The sequence below is a fragment of the Equus caballus genome, chromosome 1 (genome assembly GCF_041296265.1).
Source record: "Equus caballus isolate H_3958 breed thoroughbred chromosome 1, TB-T2T, whole genome shotgun sequence".
NCBI lineage: Eukaryota > Metazoa > Chordata > Mammalia > Perissodactyla > Equidae > Equus > Equus caballus.
The window spans coordinates 181,196,680-181,213,501 of NC_091684.1; the positions used below are offsets into that span (position 1 = coordinate 181,196,680).

Sequence of the window (16,822 nt, forward strand, 5' to 3'; positions counted from 1 at the left end):
AATAAATATTAGCCATTAGTGCTAAGGATGTTTATTCAGCTTTCTTACGTGTACTGAGAAAAGCTTCATACTTAACACTATAAAAGTAGAGAGGTAATCAAATTCACTTGTATAAACCCTTGAGTAACTAAAAACCTACTTTCAAGAAAGACAAATTGTGATGAAATACAGTAGTATGAAGACTTATTTTAAATGGGCACTTATAATCTAGGGCTTTGTCGGGTATAAATTCAGCACAAGGCCTATATTTTGTACCTAAAGCTTATATAAGTAAAAGCAAATGTAAAGTATTATCATTAATTACTGTAATATAGAGAATAATAGTAACTGACGTGAATAATCATAACTAAAACATTCTCAGTCATTAATAAGATTCATTTAGGTTTGCTAACTGTGCTTATTGTGACACACAAATATATATATATAAAAAGTACTGTACACCTATGTTTTAGAAAACTTTGATAGAATTTCAAGCATTGCAGTAAAAAGCTTTACTGATTAATTTTGGGAATGCCAGATTTACCTCATCAGTATATCCATTTTTCAAACATTCTTGATTAGTCAATGTTGTACTACATGAGAAAATACTGTTACTTCACTGCTGCTGACTTTTGGAAGCTACATGGAATTCTCAACAGAGGACAAAACTCCCTGTTTGCATTCACATACTAGTTTTCATAGGAGAAGATCTAAGAATGCTTAGTCGAGTGAAATGAAGTCTAAGGTTTTTCTGATTTTATAATTCTTTCAAATAGGTTCCATGGGTGGTGAATTTTCTGGGCCCTTAAGTCTAGGGAAATGCCTCTATTTTGCCCTCCCGCATAAAGTTGAATGCACATGGGTATAGGGTTCTAAATCATTTATCTTATTTACTTATTTTTTTTGGTGAAGAAGATTGGCCCTGAGCTAACATCGGTTGCCAATCTTCCACTTTTTGCTTGAGGAAGATTGTCGCTGAGCTAACATCTTTACCAATCTTCCTCTATTTTGCATGTGGGATGCTGCCACAACATGGCTTAATGAGCAGTGTGCAGGTCCGCACCCGGGATCCGAACCTGAGAACCCTCAGCTGCCGAAGCAGAGCACACAAACATAACCACTATGCCACCAGGCCAGCCTCCGTCATTTTTTTAATTAGAAATATTTAAAACAAACAACAACTGCAGAATAGGATAAAACAAACATCAATGGAACCACCATCCCAATTTGCACATTCTTAACATTGTATCATATACAGATTTCTTATTTATTAAGAAATAAAAATTACAGGTAGAATTGAGGTCCCCTATATAAACATACCAAGAAATTACTTAGAAGTATAGAGTTTTGTAAAAATACTTTTCAGATAGATGGGTTCTTTTTACGTTTTTATCAGTGTTTTTTAATTAATCGTACAGTGATCAAAAATGTCTATATTATGTCAACATCTGCTGCTCACTGAGTTGGCTTTATGTCAGAGTACTTGGTCCACTTTGTAAACATTCACTGTATGATTGAAAATATGGTTTATTTTCTAATTATTGGGTACAGGATTCTAATATGGCCATTAGATCAAGCTGGCTAATTGTTGTCAACATCTTCTATGCCCTTACTAATTTCTCATTTTTAGTTGTTTGATACAGTGGTTCTCAAAGTATGATCTCCAGACCAGCAGCATCAGAACTACCCGGGAAACTGTTGGAAATGCAAATCCTCAGGTCCCATCGCAGACCTACTGAATCAGAAACCCAGGGGTGGGGGTGTTTTAACAAGTCCTCCAGGTGACTCTGCTATACGCTAAAGGAGGAAAAGCACTGACTTGATCTATAGATTAGTAAGCAAAGTATGTTAAAAAAGTATCTAGTCCCATCGTGGATTTGTCACTTTTTCCTTATAATTCCATTTATCTTGCTTTAGATATTTAGAGGCTATATTATCTGGATGTATATAATATCCAAATTGTTATACTGTCCTGACAAATTGTGCCTTGAAGACATAAAATAATCCTTTTCTGGATACCAGCTGTCCATCTTTGACCCACATTATTCTCCACAACTAAACCAAACAGACATGTCCACAGGACTGTGAGCACACCAGGCACGAAAGCAACCTTCCCTTTACCTCATTTTCTGAAAGACTCCTGGAAACATGGACTGGGCACAGGGGAAGATACTGGGGGGCGGGGGAGTGAGGAGGAGGGAATGACTGGCCAACTCAAAGATTTGAGCAAAAGATCATCAAAAAGACAGTGTCCAAAGGTGAGAAAAGAAAATTCAGACAGATTGTCCTACCCAGCAGCTTAAAGAAAGGGTGAGTCAGGAAAAGAGGTGTTACGAACTAAATTGTGACTGCCACTAAAATTCATACTTGGAAGTTCTAATGCCTAGTGCATCTGAATGTGACTGGTTTTGGAGACAGGGCCTCTAAAGAGGCAGTTAAGGGTCCTAACCCAATATGACTGATAGTCCTTATAAGAAGAGGACATTAGGACACAGAAGCACAGAGAAAAACCCATGTGAAGACACAAAGAGAAGATGGCCATCTACAAGCCAAAGAGAGGGGTCCTTATAAGAAATCAACGCTGCTGACACCTTGATCTTGGACTTCTAACCTCTAGAATCATGAGACAATAAATGTCTGCTATTGAAGCCACCCAGTCTACGGCACTTCGTTATGGCAGCCCTAGAAAACTGGCGCAGAGGGTAAGTGTGGTATGGAAACGAGAGGCTCCAGACCAGAGCAGCAGCAGATGTTGACAAAGGACAGGATATGGAGCCTGAAAAATATCCTCTGGAGCTTGGAGAAGTTATAGATGTTTTTCATGGAGTCTCTAAAATCAGAAATAAAGAGAAAATATAAACTGCTCCTCAAACGTTTTTATCCATTCAATACTTCCTAAATGGACTAATAGCACCACTCTTCAACAAATATTTACTAAGCACTCACTCTGGGCCCGGCCCTCTTCTATGGCCTGGGGATACTGCAGTAAGCAAAAACTGAACATTCCTGCCTTCACTGAAGCGTCCACTCTGGTGGGAAGTAACATAATGTGCAACAGATCTAATAAACCAATAAAGAGATTAATCATATAGTATGTTGGAAGTGATCAATGCTACACAGAAAACAGAGTAAGAGGGATGAAGAGTGATGGGTAAGGGTTGTTTAGAATTTAAATACAGCCACAGGACAGGCTTCCTAGAAAAGATAACATTTGAGCAAAGACTTGAAGACAACAGGTCATCAATCAAGTATTGACCCTGGGATCAGTTCTGTATTAAGCAATGTACAGGCACCATCTCATTTATCCTCAAGATACTAATGGAGGGAAAACGATGTTATACCTAACTGACAGCTAAGGAAACTCAAGCTCAGAGAAGCACAGAGCTATTGCATGGAGAGACTGGGATAGCGGAGCAAACTAAGTATGCAGTGAGTAATCAGACCAAGCCCCAGACCTTCCTCAAGAGCAAATGAGGGAAGCACGGAAGAAAAAAATAAAGTAGAAGTGCCAAGTGCAAGGAGTTATAGAAAAACCAAGGTGCAGCCAAGCCAGGGCATCTTTCTCAGAGGGGAGGGCTCTGGGAGAAGTGAGAGATGAAATGCATGTGCTGCGTTTAAATAGGGTTTTTGACACAAAATATACTCAGTAAGTTAAAATATGAATAAAAATATTCCTAGGATAAGTGAAAAAGACTGCTATATAGTAAAACAAAAGTCATCCAAAAACAGTGATATAAACAAATTATGGTATATACACATGTTAAGTAAATGAAAATGTTTTAAAATAATTTTAATGATATGAGAAAATGAGAATATAATATTGAGACAAAATATATAAATACAGTTAAGACCACTATAAACAGTTTAGCCTCAGCTCTGTCTGGGTTTGTTTGTGTGGAATGTGCACATGTGCGTATCAGATAGACAGACATAGGTAAAGACTGGAGGAAGACAGGCAATTTTTATCCCTGCATAGAAGGAAAACATATTATTGCCTGCAAATAATGATAGTTTAAACAAGACAGAAGTTTATTTTTCTTTCCACGTTAAAAAAAAAAGTCTGGGGCCAGCCTGGTGGCATAATGGTTAAGTTCACACGCTCCGCTTCAGCAGATTCTGGCACAGACCTACATGCTTCTCATCAAGCCGTGTTGTGGCAGTGTCCCACATATAAAATACAGGAAGACTGGCACAGATGTTAGCTCAGGGCCAATCTTCCTCACCAAATAAATAAATAAATAAATAAAATTTAAAAGTAAATTTAAAGATTTTTTAAAAGTCTGGAGGTCAGCAGCCCAGAGCTGGTACGAAGGTTCCACGAAGTTATCAATAACCCAGGCTCCTTCCAGTTCAGCACTCTGCCAGCCTCACAGTATGACCTTCAGCCTCACAGTCCAGTGAGGCTGTGGAGCTTTCTCCATCAGATTTCCTTTCAGGTCAGCAAGATGGAGGAAAAAGGGAAGAAGCAGGGCAGCCCCTTGCTATTAAGATGATTTCTCCTAAGAACCACACAACACTTCTGACCAGAATATCACCATCTACAGTGTGACAAGGAGATACAGTCTTTACGCGGGTGGGAGCACGCCCATCTAACTGTGGTTGTTGCTGTTTTTCCTAATTAATAAAGAAAGGAAGAGATTAGGAAGGCACCTAACAGCCACTGTGACAAGACTTCTTTGAGTTCTCTAAGTGTTCTACAATGCATGGATAATCTTTATAATTCTGAAAACAAAAAGGGTTTCTTGCTTAAGATACTCAAAGTTATTAAGTGATATCAAAACATAAGTAATCTGTAAAGGAAAAGCATAAAGTTAAAGGAAAAAACTAAATTATTGAGAGGTTAACTATATGTCTATTGCTCAAAAATATTAAGAGCTGCACTATCTCAGATACAAGATACACGCATATTTAATATATTTCCCATCTATAAACACACTACCAAAGTAATGCTTCCAAGAAAGACTTTTGGGTCATAAAACATACTTTTTAAAAGAGCTGCAAAATTACATGTTTTCCATCAGAGCTCAACATTTGGAAAATATTCAGGTAAACTCTGAACACAAGATAATGTGATCAAGATCAATGTAGAATTCCAAAAATATTAGTAAATGGAAGACGGCATATGATTTTGATAGTATATGATTTCAAAAATACATATTTACACAGCAGCATATTTTGCTAAATTGATAAAGCTAATGCAATTGCAAAAATCAAAACTACGATCTACATGGCACTTATAGTATGACTTATAGTGTACATACAACAGAAATAATGCCTAAGAATTTGTGAATGTTTATAGAATAATAAAGAATAAACAGCAAAAACCTCTACCAAGTTGGAGAAAAACAAAGTACTTCCAAACAACAAACTATGTATCTATTTTATTAAATATTTGACCAGGCGTGCTGGTTACCCTACCAACCACATGCCCAATATCTTGCTTAAATTTGTAATCTAGAATGCGATGTTGATGAATCTATTTAATAACAGCATGGGATGTTTCACTACCATATTAAAAATAGGTATCAATTGTAAGATGCAACTTGATTTCAAATAATAAAATGCAAAAACAATCTTAAAATTAAGGAAATATGCCATAGATGTTTTATACCTAACCAGTAAAGTTTCGTATTTTTCAACATTTCAGTAGTGATAGTTGTTGGCAGTATTTATTCATTCATTATCCTACTAAAACTAATATTTATTGATGTCAGGCATTCTTCCAAGCTCTGGGGATACAGGTATAAATAAAACAAATCACTGACTCATGGAGCTGACATTTTACTGTGGGAGACAATTAACAAGTAAATATAAAATACAATTGCAGACAATGATAAGTGCCACAAGGAAAAATAAAACCGGTAAGGAAAATCAAGGTTGAGGGGAAAAAGGAGGTATTTTGAATTCAGTTAGGCAAGTCTCTCTGGGGAGGTGACACTTAGGCAGAGCTCTGACTGAAGGGAGGAAGGGTGCCACATGAAGATGCAGAGGAAGGACAGTCCAGACAGAGGGCTCAGTGAGCTCAAAAGCCCTGAGGCATACATGCTTGAACAGCACGACAGGGACTGGAAGGAGAAAGGAGGGAAGTCATAGGAGGTGAGTCAGAAGGGCAGCCGGAGGCCAGATCACGCAGGGCCCCATGGCCACACAAAGGGTGTTTGCACTCAGAGTGCAATGGGAAGCCACTGGGAAGGTTTACAGTAGAGCAAGGACACCTCCAGATTGTGGAGAAGAAAAGAGACCAGAGACAAGGGCAGAAGCAGAGACCAGCTAGCTGGTAGACTGGCAGGTGAGAGTGGCAGTGACAAGCACAAGGAGGTGGTAAAGATGAGGAGAATGAGTCAGAGTGGGGATCCACTGAAAGACAGAGTTGATAGCACTCATTGATTATAGGATGAAGTGAAAAAGAGAAGTCAAGCATAACACCAGCGTTAACTCAAGCAACTGGAGGAATGTCAGTGCCATTTACTGAGATCAAGAAGATAGTGGGAGACACACGCAGGGAAGAGAAATCAAGAGTTCAGTTTTGGACACGTTAAGTTTGAGATGCCTAAAAGCATTCAAGAGCGGATGTTAACTATACTGTTCGATATACAAGCCTGGAGCTCAGGGAAGAGGCCGAGGCAAAAATTTAAATTGGGAGCCATCACCATATAGATAATATTTAATTAAGTCAGTAGGACTTGAGGCCATCAGACTAGATGAAATAACCCCGTAAATGGGGATAAAGAGAAGAGAAGGCCAACAATTGCGCCCTGAGACAGACATTTCACCACTTGGAGGTGGAGAAGAGAAGGCTTAAACTAACACAAACATAATATAATACTGTCATCATGAAGCATTTTAAGGCAAATTATAGCAGTGGATCCCAAAATCCATACCGTTCTACCAGATCTCAATACAATCTGGGATCTACAGGTGTAACTCCATGTTTTGCTCTTGTTTCCATATTTCATGATGTATTTTTAACAAGTCAGTCTTATTCATTCCTAGACTGCATTTCTCTCTATCCTATTTTATTTCTTCCTTGGAATACAGAATATGAGACCTGGCTGTCAACCTGAAAGGCCATCTTAATAATAGCTTTACTTAATAAGCTAGGAAACTAAGACACACAAAATAGAGGAACTTATCAAAGGTCACATTTGTAGTCATTGACAGAAATAAGACCATACAAGGTCCTCGAGATTCCTGCTCTTTATGCTACATTCCACTGCCTTCACTGGTGATGAAGTTTCTGACACAAAAGTACACTTGTGGAAGAATCATCTTCGGTAATAGAGGATATGCCATAAACTGTATGTAAACCCATTATAATGGAACCATTGTATTCCTTCAGCGTTGGGCTTCACTAAACATATGCACCTGGATGAAGGATGACCCAGTAGAAAGAATGCTGCACCCAGTCCCTCACATCACAGAGGGAAGAAAGAAAGTTGAAACTGGCCAATTGGAAACTACTGGAAAACCAAAAAGCAGCTCCAGCCTATACAGTCAAAGACAAATCCTTTTGCCAAGTCTACAAGGAGTTTTGCACTTGAGCCAAGCAGATCATTTTACATTCCAAATACAGCAACCCAGGCACCACCGCCCATTCCCCATCCCCCTCAAAAACAGTTAATGCAGGCAGTTGTTCAAATACCTGAATAACTGGTAATACAACCACAACCAAAGATCGTTGGGTGCCCTAAGCAGAACAAAGACACAAAAACCACAGGTTTCTCATTAGGTGCTTTGAGGACTAAAAGCAAACAATCACTGAGTGTCCCCATGGAGTAAGAGATACAAACAGCTAAAGGGTGTGAATAATAGATAAAACTTCATCCAAAATCTGCAGCAGGAGGCCCTGTTAATAGCGAGCAGGAGAAGGACCCACTGGCTTGTCAGCTCAATGCATTAATTCCCTGTTCCATGTTTCTACTTTAAATACTCAAAAGCGAGAGACGGACAAGTTCAGGACAGAGTCTGCGCAGAGGGCCCAAGAGGCCTGCTGGAGTCTCGCGGCCTGAGGGAGGAACGGACCGCCGCGTACACCTCTGAGCCAATGGGGAGCCGACCAGAGAAAAACTGCTCACCAAGAACCCAAGCTGCCAGTCTTTCCTTTCCTCCTTCTCCATTTGCCTTGGCACACAGGACACCAGGAGCCGCTTACTGATCCTGAGGTAAGAAAGCTCAAGTCCAACAAGGGACTAGTTTCTCTGGAATCATCACTCACTTATTTTTGAGATAATGAGAGTGAGGAGAAAAGAGACTTCAGGATCAAATCAACCCAACTTTGAATCCCGACTCCACTACTAGTCGTGTTATCTCGGGCAGATTACTCAACCTCTCAGCCTTCTTTCTCTGGGGATGGTCTTATTACACACCCTGCAGGACCGTGGTAAAGACTGAATGGAATCATGCATGCATGTGAAATATCTAGCATATTAGACAGGCACAAAACACCATCTCTAATATGATCATTGTTATTGTCACTGTCACTGGCTCCCCACCCACACACAGTGGCAGGTCAGACTACCTGCTTCAGGAGGACCAACTCTACCCACACCTCACCCCCCTTAACCTACAAATGTCCATCTTATAAAAGGCAGAAAATAAAAATGCCTCTGTCCCTGCTCTGTCTCTCTTCCCTTGCTGGCATGGGAGCCATCAGAGAAGAAACTCCAGTCTTTTCACAGGAGGAAGAGAAAAGAGAGAAAACCAGGGCTGCGTACTGTACCTCACAGGCCACAGAAAAGAAGTGCTGGCCTTCGAGACCCGGGGGCCTCCCGCCCACAGGAGTTCCTCTACACTCCACTCAGTAAGTGCCTTCACTCAGCTTTGTTAGGCAGCTTAAAACCCCAGCAATTAGTGACGAAAGCATCCTCTTTAGAAAATGCAGATTCCTTGGTTCAGGCTGGGGTTGTGCTCACATTATGCCTCATCCATACACTTACAGGAAGTTGGGAAGTCGTGCAATCCAACTGCCCTCCTCACATGGTACCTGAGGGAGAAAATTCTGGAACACCACAGAACATCTTCTAAGAGTAGAGCAGGCCGAGTGAGGATAAAAAGGGCAGGGTGGGGAAATAAGGAAAGTCTGGCGGACTGAAAATCTGATTGAAAAATGAGAAACCAAAACCAGTCAATTTAAAACTCGGCTCACAAGAGGGCCACCAGGTGTCCAGGAAAGAGGGGGAAGTCCTCTCCTTCTTTTCCTTCCTATGCCTTGGTTTCTTCCTTCTCCCAAGAACCAGAAGGCAGCCTTCCATCATTAGTACCAAGTGAAGTTTTAACATGAGGTTAAAGGGGATTTTTGTGAGCCAGTTAGGAATCTTAACTTCATTTGTTTAACATTTTTTTGTATCGGAAAATGAGTTCTAACTTCCAAAGAACTCACACACATGACTCCCTGAAAGCAGAAACCACATCTGTCTTAAGAATGATAATAAATTTCACTAAACTAATAGCTGAGCAGATGCACGGAAGAACGAAGAAATGAGGGGAAGGCCTTCCTGACAAGCCAGCCTGAGGCAGCAGCCTGATCAATCTCTCTCTCCTGATCTCAGTTTGGTTTTCTTCGAAGCACAGATCATTACGTGACCATTATCTACACACTTATTTGCCTGTTAGTTCATTGTCTGCCTTCCCCACTCAAACATAAAACTCCATGAGGGTGCACACTGTTTTCACGCTGCTGAAGTCCTCACCTAAGAGAGTGGCTGGCAAGTCGTAGATCTCAGTAGCTATTTGTTGAATGAGTGAATGACTGAGCAGAGCAGGAAACATCTTCCTAAGACACTTGAGGTTTATCCTTGAGCCCTCAAGAGCCGTGCTCTGGGCCCACCTCCCTCAGTTCTCCACTTCTTGCTGCACCTCACAAGCACCTGACTACTGTCTGGGCTGGTGCTCGTGCCCTTGTAAATAAGGCCCCACTGATCACTCTGAAACACTGGAGATCACTTGTCATGATATTGGTGACTGTCCTTGGCACCACTTCTCCCTGAGAAGATTTTTTGTAGAAAAATGGCAAGCCTTCAAAGAGAGCTTCTACCTGCACCAAAAGCAGAAAATTCCACATGTATAATGGCTTCCCCTGCCTTTTTTCAGTGCTGGAAACTCTCCATCCTCTCTCTTTGAAAAGACCTCTGAAGCCAATCACGACCACAGAACTGTAAGATCTTCCAATTTCTCTTTCTGTAGAAAAAAAATACTTATATTTAGAAAAATGAGGGGACAGAACACTATAACCTATTTCTCTTTTAGGGTCTGAAAGTCACTTCCCCTGGAACCATCTGCTCCCAATGCTAAAGAAGTCTCTATTAGAAGAATGGCACAATACCATGTATTTCTAACTAATTATTATCCTTTTAGTTACAAAAAGGCCATAACTGATAAACCAATGGCAAAAGGCAGGTTGAATCCATCTTCTTAGACCAATGAATTCATTGTTTATACTAAGTGTTATGAAATAGCAAACCATTTCCCACTTGGACAGGCTCACACAGTAAGTGTGCGATAATTCTCAAATCAGGCCATCAACAGTCAAAGCCCAGCTGCTCTGTAAACCATATTTAAAAGCCCAGCAGTAACAACTCCCTTATATTTGGTCATCCAGCTTCCTCTTACAGATAAATGGGTGAAATAAAATAAGCTTCATTTTATAACCCTGATCTCACTAAAAGAATTCAAAGATGGAAAAGGAAATTTAGTAACTAATTAATTACTAATAATCATAAAGTTACATGACTTGGTAGTAAACATTCAAGGCCTCGAAAGAGACTCATAATTCTTCATCAGTTGGAGACAAGGCTCAGGAAATACATATTTTCTAAAATAACTAACTCTATCACACTCAATCTAAGCTATTTCTTTAAAACAATGCATAATTAATATCTTTCATATGTAATCTGTACGAGTAAACTGATCTTTGCATTAAATCACATGTATTAAAGGGTACTTTGTGAGTTTTTAGAACATTTTCCTATATAGTTTAGCACTGGTCAAATCAACTCTTCATTCCTAGAAACTTAAAGGGCAAGAGGGGAGGAGCAAGAAGTGGTTTTGGAAAATAAACACTTGCCTTGGAATACACATGAATAAATATATCACACCTACAATCTCCAAAACAAGTACTCTTCTTTCCGCTGTGAGAACTATTCCTGAAAAAAATCATAATGACTATAAGACAAGCCCCTTGGTTTTAGACCCGCTATACTGCACGGAAGGCTGTGGAGGAGCAGATGGTCTAATGTAGAAAATATCTGGCCACACTTTGCCAGAAGAATGGAATGCAAACTAATTGCATAGGCAACGTGTAGCTCAGAAGGGGACAAGAAGCTACTCTTCTAAACATCAGGCCAGACAGACAATCTACCTCCTGACAGTGAAAACTGCAAGGCAGGAAGCCAAACCAGGTCTCTCAGACTTGCTGCAAAGTCAAGAAGCCATACACGGAGGTCTCGCGGTGGTTCAAACTGACTCCTTCAACTCAAATAGCATCTGAGATGTGGCTGCCTAGAGCTGACGCCGAGATATTTCTATAGCTGTAACTCTACAAATTAAGACCACAGTTTAGCTCTTGTTTACTGACATCATTCCAAGGTTTGCATGTATTACCATGCCTTCCTCATTTAATAAACACCTTGTATGTGTTTAACTATTTGAAATTTGGAAAGTGCTTTTATAAATATTACCTTCTATCCTTTGAAGTAGGTGTTTTTATTCCCTTTACAAATAAGGCAACTGAGGCTTAAATAATTTAAATGACATTCCTAAGGTCACTCGATAAGAAGAACTTGGACTCAAATTCAGATCGTTTGACTCCAGGGCCAATAGATTTTCCACTGCATCAACTTCCCAGCTTTTCCGGGATCTTTATCTCACCCAATTCTGTGATAATTCTGTAATCAGACAGGTTACATTTTCCACATTCACTAAAAAAACAGGCCAGTCTAATTTTCAAGCCTAGGTGAAACACGCCCTCCCTTCCATCGTTTGCTTTTTAATTTTTTAATTAAAAATTATTTGATAATACACTGAACAAGCCAAATTAAACCATTTTTCAGCCAGAATAAATGACAAAAGTATTCCAAATAAACTATAAGTGGCACCTCCTAAACCAAGTCTAACTTGTACCGAGTGATAGCTGTGGGGAGGAAAATGGAAAAGGGAGCTCACGGTTTGACTAGTGCCACAACTCCTGAAGTTGGTTTTAGCTTCTCTCTAATCACAGGTGCCCTGACTTACACACTGCATCCTGACACACCATTTCTGGAAGCTTTTATTATACCACAAAGAACTCTATCTTACCTCTTCACCAGGCATTTTCTTCTTTGGGAGCTTCAGGGAGCAAAATCAACTTTGGCTTTGATAAAGACAGCAACTTTTAATAGTTGGATTAAGCGCTACTCTTCACTGAGAACTTCTTACTGAATAGCTATAGCAGACGTTCAAGGGTTTCCTTTCACTGACCTCTCAAGTGAGAAAAGCACAGATATTAAGTAAAATAGGCAGAAGAGAGTCAGTTAAGGAGTCAAAAATCAAGGAGTTTATTTCATTTCATACTCATTCTTTTTATGTTTTAATCAATAAACCAATTATAAATTTCTACTCATATCACCTTCAGTAGAGTAAGGTAAAAACAAGATATCAGGTACAAAAGTGTTTTGAAAACAGTAGAATTAAAAACAAAGTGTTTTTAACTGAATGTTTCATCTGTATGAAGACAATACACCACCATCCTGGAGCTGAAAACAAGCCATCTTATTTTTCATTTCTATTGTCTGTTCTTCATCTGGGGAACCATAACAAAAGTTGTATTCTTTTGTTTTCACATGATTATGTGCTCACCATTTATTTTTCATTTTTCTAATTGTCTGTCTTTCCAACATTTTTGTTTCATTGTATTTTTAACACATGGAGCCCACATGCCATGCTCCATGATGCTTACTGGGAATACCAATGAAGAAAAGAATAACAGGGAGAGACAGACTGTCACGTAATAATTACATTTACTAGTGCAATAGCTGCCTGGAAGGAACAGGAAGCTAGGGCAATGAGAAAGGAGAAGAGGCACACTTGACCTGGTCTAAGATGGGAATGTCCTCTTGAGGAAATAATATTTAAGCACACAAATTCTTTTCTTCCCAATTTTCACTCCCAAGAGTAAGATCCAAGCCATCTATTCATTAGTGTTCTTGAAATGCTCTTGCCTTCCTCTCTTCCAATCCAAACTTGATGCTGTTAAAGCAACTTCCTTTTTTTTTTGAAATCTTCAATTCATGTTTTTCCTTTCTCTCCAAATTTTCACTCTACCACCTTTCAAACAAAGATTTTAGGCTTCAGGACCCAAAATGACCTGTAGAACTAACTGTTGAAAGCTAAACGAGCCCTAAGAGTCTTCCTATCTGCTCTGGTCACCAAGTGACTTCTTATAACTGAAGAGAAAAGGAGAAACGCAAATAAGTTCATCTATAGTAGAAAATCCACCAAAATACACAGCAAAGAAAATGTGACCACCATTCTCTCGCCCTTTGTGTTCAAACTTCCTCGGGTCATTGTACATTCTTACTATTCTTTATATTTGGATGACATCCGTTATCCCTGGAGAACTGTGTCCTGAAATGCACACTTTTCCCCCAACAAAAATCACTAAGGCATACAAAGTTTTTCAGAGAATCTAAGGTAAGATGATACGATCTCAAAAACCGCAAAAGAAAAACAGCAATTTTAGGTACTTCTAGGAAACAGAGGGACTAAAGAACAGCCAAAATAATTTTTAAAGTAAACCTAAAATTAAATGGTATGATACCATTTTGCAGTAAAAAAAAAATACTTGTTTTTAAAATATAGATGTATGGTATCAGTTAAAGAAATGAATCCATCTCTAAAGCAAGATACTAAAGAGAATATTTATTTTACAAATTAAAAAGCAGAAATAAATCATACTAATTGGACATTTTTGTCACTCCTGGGCAATGACCATATGTGAATTCAACTGGTAACATATTAATCTTCTTGCCAGTGTAACTTGGTCAGAAGACATCTTTATAGCTCTACTGAAGGAATCAAAAAATAAATATATGTAAAGCTTCACTCCAACATCCAAACAGCAGAGCCTACACGTAAAAGTCTTTAAGGGTTCCTGAATATGGAAACTCAATTTATCTGCCAATTAATCCAATTCTCTTTTTTTTAAATGGCGACTCTGACCTTAAAAAGAAGGCACATTCTGGAGAGTGCTCCCATGGCCTAGTGGTTAAGTTTGACACGCTCTGCTTCAGTGGCCCAGGTTCACTTCCCTGGCGCAGACCTACACCACTCATTGGCAGCCATTCTGTGGCAGCGACCCACATACAAAATACAGGAAGACTGGCACAGATGTAAGCTCAGGGCAAATCTTCCTCAGCAAAAAAAAAAAGATGGCACCATCGATCTGACTTCTAAGTATAGCCCAAGTACACCTTAGGCAACTCAACACTCTGAATTCAACACCTATTCTTTCCCACAGACCCTCAGTACTGACAGCATAAAGAAAAGAAAAAAGGAGCATAGCTACTTTTTCTCCTCAGAATGTCGCTCCTTGTTACCAACAGTGTATTTTTGCATTTCAAAGGCTCAGAACCGACATTTAAAACGTCCCTTCCCACAAGGACAAGCCAAAGGGTGAGTGTGGGTATGTGCAAATAAATTGAGAGACAGGTTGGTACTCAAAATGAATCATTTTGAAGTGACTTTAAGAAGAAGTAATTTAGTTCAAATCCCCAGAGCTTGGGACTAAGCTAGGAATGGCAGGGAGATAAAGGAACTGGAAGAGTAAATAGTCCATGTGAACAAACCTAGCACAGACCGAGTGGATTCATCTCTCTGAATTCTCAGTTTGCTGGAGGATGCTCTCGAATTATCTCTACGTCTGATCTTTCAGCCACAGGCTCAAATTATTTTATCAGGTTGTTTCTCAAATAGCTGTATCTTTAGTTAATTGAGAAATTATGGTACTCTTTTCAGATTTTCAAGTATTTTCTGTATTTTCCCGGGGGACAAATCAGGTGTGCAAGGAATATCTAATTATAAAAAATATAAACAAAACTGCCATAAACATATATTTGTGATCATATCAATCAATCAGGAAGTACTTAATGATCAGATAAAATTAACATGCAAAATGCAAGGGAGATAGGTGCCAAGAAATTGTATGCTCAACTGGGTGGTGAAGACAAGGTGAACATCATGAGGGTGGATGACCATGCTTGGGTTATTCCCTTTGTAATTTTCTCTAGCCTCCAATACAACAGATCAGGCACTGAATAAACATTTGCTGAATGAATAAATAAGTTTCAAAAATGCTACAAATGAGGAAATCAAAATGGCCATGGTTGTTTAGCTATCTGGGTCTCACCATTTGCTGTTATCTCTATGCTGCTTCCTGGTAATGGCAGGAAATCCCAAATCCCACTCACCTGGCTACTCTCCAGATTGCCTATTATAACAAACCCTCTGCTAGTCCTGTATTTTACTGAGCAAAACTATCCATTAACTTCCATACATCTGGGATACAATAATAATTGTTGATAATTATGGCTCGTAAGAACTTAAGGCACCTTTTAATCAACAAAGGTTATCTTGTGCTCAATACTCTTTGAACGTGATTTAATTTTTTAAAAAATCTATAATTTGCATTCTCCAAAAATGCAAATGAGCAAAAGGAACTACTATTCAACCATGTTGAATGATGATGTTCATTATATATCAATCATTGTGAAAGTTCACATGATAAGACAAAGCAATGGCCAGAAAACAAGGCATGGAAATTTAGGAAGTATACTGCTATTATTTCAGACAAAAAAAAAAAAAAACGATTTGCCTTGAATATGGTAACTATGACATTTAGAGGTCTAGTATGTCTCTCTCCATCAGTTTCTTACTATAATAACAGGCAAGACAAACACTTTATAAACAAAGTAGTGAAATGGTTAATTTCTTAATCAGCTACGTATTAGCACCATATAATACTGTGGAAGCTATAAATGCAAAGAAATTCTCACAATTTTCTGTTATCAAATATTTTTCCCATGGTTTCCCTAACAGACTTCACTGGGACATGATATTATGAAGATATATGAAGAATTGTTATGCATTCCAGGTGCTTATGTCTAGCTGGGAAAATAAGATCTGTGGGAGGAAGGATAAAACACAATGGCAGCACAGACAAAGAAAGGTCACATGACTCTACGTGTCTAGGGGACAGACAGGCAACACACGCCGGTGGAAGATGGGGGCAGTTGACAAGGAGGTGATTGGAAAGGACTTCCAAGAGTTGAGGCCTACAGGATGGACAGGATTTAGACAGGCAAAAAGGAAAGGTAGAGAGTAGGCCTAAACAGAATTTAAGGAAAAGAATGTGGCAGAGGTAGGAGGTTAATAAACAGCATCATTGGGAAATGAAGTTGAAAACAATAAGAAAAATACCATGGTGGGTTTTTGAGCTTTGGATTTTGTTTTGAGGCTCTTATGTACCCAATGCCTAAGGAAGCCTAGCACGCAGTAGACTCAACTCTAGCAACCTTCATTTCATCTCCACTCAACACTGGCCTCCCACACCCACAGCCTCACCCCAAAAGTTGTCCTGAGAACTGCTACACATTTAAAATCTTAGAAGCTAATCTAGCTATAATCTTCCATCTTTCTAGCTCTCTCAAACCTTCATTCCATTACACCTGCTCTTCAATCCATTAGAAACTTTACTCTCACAGTCTATAAACTCCCTCCTGACATCATTCTCTAGTGGGGGAGGCAGAAAATAATAAAGAAAGCAAATAAATATAAACTTAGAACTTTGTGCTATAAGGAAAACAGAATGTAA

At 39.1% G+C, this 16,822-nt stretch overlaps 1 protein-coding gene and 1 long non-coding RNA gene across 3 annotated transcripts in view; one reads left to right on the forward strand and one right to left on the reverse strand.

The window, feature by feature from the left end:
* Positions 1–16,822, reverse strand: part of PRKD1 (protein kinase D1) — a 286,605-nt gene that overhangs the window by 218,705 nt on the left and 51,078 nt on the right. The window lies entirely within an intron of this gene.
* On the forward strand, positions 7,729–11,617 carry LOC111769041 (uncharacterized). Its single transcript, XR_002801773.2, has 4 exons — positions 7,729–8,141; positions 8,658–8,779; positions 10,069–10,132; positions 10,225–11,617. It is a non-coding gene; the product is annotated as an uncharacterized lncRNA (long non-coding RNA).